This window comes from Palaemon carinicauda, chromosome 5, assembly GCF_036898095.1.
Source record: "Palaemon carinicauda isolate YSFRI2023 chromosome 5, ASM3689809v2, whole genome shotgun sequence".
Lineage (NCBI taxonomy): Eukaryota > Metazoa > Arthropoda > Malacostraca > Decapoda > Palaemonidae > Palaemon > Palaemon carinicauda.
In genome coordinates, this window is record NC_090729.1 from 54,784,335 (window position 1) to 54,788,430 (window position 4,096).

Genomic DNA, 4,096 nt, shown 5'->3' on the forward strand with positions numbered 1-4,096 from the left:
AAATATCCCTCATGAAAGGGATATCGCGACATATCAAAAGACGTATTCTTGACACGCCACATGGCAATCTGCACCCCAAACAGAGATTACGTATCGAGGGGTCAATTGGCAAGAAACAAAATCGGGAAAGAAAAAGGGGGAGCCGCTCCCAAGGCTCCCTATTCTCCAGTTTCGTAAGCGTGCCTGGCGGCAATCCTGGCGCCATCTGTATTCCTTGTAGGGGAAGACTTTCTTTTGATAGCCAGGCCCCACTTCTGGAAAAGGTTTCTATTCTCCGAGGCGGCCTTATCAACAACTTCTTTGACCAATTCGGTAGGGAAAAGGTCTTTGCCCCAAATGTTGGAGGAGAATAGTTTCCTTGGCTCGTTCCTCACCGTAGCCGAGGTGAACACGAACTCCCTACAAGCTCTCCTCGCCCTGACGAAGCTATAAAGATCCTTCGTCACTGTGGCCAGATGAGTCTTGGCCACTACCATGAACATTTCATGGACCTCGGGGTCACTTGCCATCGTCTCAAGAGTAGTCTGAAGAGACATTGAGGCAGCCAGTCTTTCTTTTGTCTCGAGCTCTCTCCGCAAAAGAAAGTCAGACAGCTTAGGGAGGTCCTCGCCGAAATGACGTCCGGCAATATAAGCCTCCAACTTCCCAACTGAGAAGGTAAGATGGACGTCCTTCCAGTCTTTGTGGTCCATAGGCAGGGCCAGCGACAAGGGTTTACACTCCTCCAGGGAGGGGCAAGGCTTGCCGGCCTCGACTGCTTTTAGTACAGCCGCAAACTCTTTCTGTAAAAAGGGGAAGGCTCTAGCAGGAGAGGACACAAAGGAATGGGGCTTCTTACTCAATGCAGCTACCTTTGAGTTTGAGAAGCCCCTCTCTTTCATCGAGGATGAAAGCAAAGCTTGAGCCTTAGCATGGTCCATCACTATGACCTCCTTAGGCTCTGTCTCCTCCTTGCACTATTAAATTCGTACCTTCGAATTTAATAGTGCAAATAAAGAAAACATTACCGCGTTCTGAAATATTAATCCTTTCCGACACTTTGAAAACTAACGGATTGTCTGTCACACAAGCTATTTATACAGTAGGGTCACATCAACAATGAAATATTGAAGTCTGTAATCATTTAAATAACACTTTAGTAATTCACAAAAATCAACATATCATGGATGTAAAAGTTTATAAACATCGTATTCTTACCGTTACTGCGATCAATCACTCTCAATCAGTTGCGGATGAATCCCTTTTGCGATCTATTAAAAATAAAATCAATAAAGACATTCAAGACGAAGAAATTCAGCAGAAAATATTTGGACTTTTAACTAAATATCATGATGTTTTTTCCCCTACGGATGGATCCTTAGGGAAAACAGATGTGATCAAGCATCAAATAAGGTTAAAGGACAAGATGAAAATTATCTATGTACCCTCGTACAGACTCCCTATGAAATTCCAGAATGAAATATATGATGAAGTAGGTAAAATGCTAGAAGAAGGAGTCATTAGGAAATCAAACAGCCCTTATAATTTTTCTTTAATAGTCGTACCGAAAAAATATCAAACATGGCGTATCTGCGTCGAATTCCGTCGTCTAAACGAGGAGACGATCCCTGATCGATTCCCAGTGCCATGTACTGACGATATTTTGTCTTTGTTAGATCAGAATAAATATTTTACCAGTTTGGACTTACTTAAAGGCTTTCACCAGATATCATTACAAGAAGATAGTATCCCATACACAGCCTTCAGCACAGCCAGGGGACATTATGAATTTTTACGGATGCCTTTTGGTTTACGTTGTGCTCCTATAACATTTACAAGAATGATTAACATAGTGTTTGGAGACTTGTTAGGGGATATATTGCATGCCTATATGGAGTATCTTGTAATCTTTTCCAACACCTTAGAAGAACATCTACGTAAGTTAGAACTAGTACTACAGAGATTAAGACAACATAACTTAAGGATAAAGATTAGTAAGTGTGAATTTTTCAAAACAGAATTAATATATTTGGGTTTCATGGTGTCAAGCCAAGGTCTTAAAGTAGTCCTTGATAAGGTGTCGGCTATACGTAATTTTCCCATACCTACTAATGTCAAGGGAATACAGCAATTTCTGGGTTGTAGTGGATATTACAGGCGTTTTATACGCAACTATACGAAGAAGGGCGTAGATTTCATATGGTCCGAGCAACATCAACAGGCGTTTAATACCTTGAAAGATGAACTCTGTAGTTCTCCTATCTTAAAATTTCCTGACTTCGGTAAGGAATTCTTCATTACAACAGATGCCTCAGACTTAGGAGTAGGAGGGGTATTGCTTCAGCAATATGATAAACAATTTTTCCCGATAGCTTTTTATTCTCGAAAATTGAGAACTTCTGAAAGTAAGTATGCAGTAATAGACAAGGAAGGGCTAGCTATTGTTAATTCACTAGTGCATTTTAAGTTCATAATTTACAGTTATCCCGTTAAGGTTCTTACTGACCATAAACCACTAACAGAGTTCTACCCTGGATAGGTACACTCCTCAGACACCCCTTTAAGGGTATACTCGGTCGCGCGCGACCCCGACGCAAAAAAAAAAATATTCTTGAAAAATCTGTTTTTGCAGTAACCTCCTTTTTTTTGCCAAATAAAGTTCAATGAATGCTCAAAACTACTGTAAAGATAAATACTACTCATCTGCGGAAAAACTATTTATTATAAATATTTAAAAAAATTAAGTAGAAAAATAAAAAGACCTTACATAAAAATTCATAAAAAAAATATTTATACATATATACACAAATCCTTTTAGGAATTGATTCTTGAATGTTCAGGAAAAATCTTGATTTATTTTGGATGAAGTCGGACCCATGGAGGTGAAGATCTGAAATGAGAAAAAAAGGGTAACTTTTTGGGCCAAAAAAATTTGTCCAAATTTCATGAATATTTTGGGGTACCCAAATGAAATAGGAAGTGGCTATTTTTTAGGGAATAAACATATGTTATCCTAAAATAGAAGTATGTAAAAAAATCTTCATTATTTTGTAAATTACATTTATATCAGGGGCCATGTCTAAAGGTCATTTTTTGAGTACTTAGAAATGTCGTAAAAAAATACATATATTTATTATATAATATGATATTTATGCAGGTAAAAAAATACCAAAATATCACAAATTCTATAGGGAACAAGAATATATATAGATAGGGCAACTTACGCTTCGGATACGTCCACAAAATGGCCGCCAACCACACTGACTCAGACTCCCTAATCTGCCACCTGAAATGCAGGAAGGGTATGTCAATTTCAAGGTGTTATTTACTAATCTAATTATTCTTGGATATTCATAAAAATTGTATGGTGGATTGCTGGATGATTGTCGATTATTTTACGACTATAAAATTAGAATTCTGACCCAAAAAAATGTTTTTTGAAGGGAAATAAAATCGAAAAAAAAATCTAAAACAACATAATATTTTAGCTAAAAAAATTTGATGATATTCAATCATAACAGAAGTAAACAAAATTTTCCAACAAATAAACATCTAAATGAATCATAACTCTGTGATAGTTCCTTAGTACGTAGTAATTTTGAAAGAAATGAGAAAAAACAAAAAAGTGGCAATCGCAGGAAAATCGAACACATACTTATATATACGCCATATCTGGCTAAAAATAAAGATACGCACGGGTAACCAGATCATCTAGAAACACTTTACAACACTATAAAAATATAAGTTTTACGACACTACTTGCCAATTCCTTACGGTAACATGACTAACCAAAAAAAATGCAAAACAAACAAAAAGGGGCACTCGCGGAAAAATGGCCAACATTTTAATATACGGAATTTCGGAAAAAAAAATTTCAGCCACGTGCTAGGCAAACCATCAAGGCACTTTTTCCGACAAATAAACATCTAAATTAATCATTACTCTCTGATAGTTCCTTAGTACGTAGTAATTTTGAAAGAAATGGGAAAAAACGAAAAAATGGCAATCACAGGAAAATCGAACACATACCTATATATATGCCATATCTGGCTAGAAAAAAGATAGGCATGGGTAGCCAGATCATCTAGAAACACTTTCCAACACTATGAAAATACAA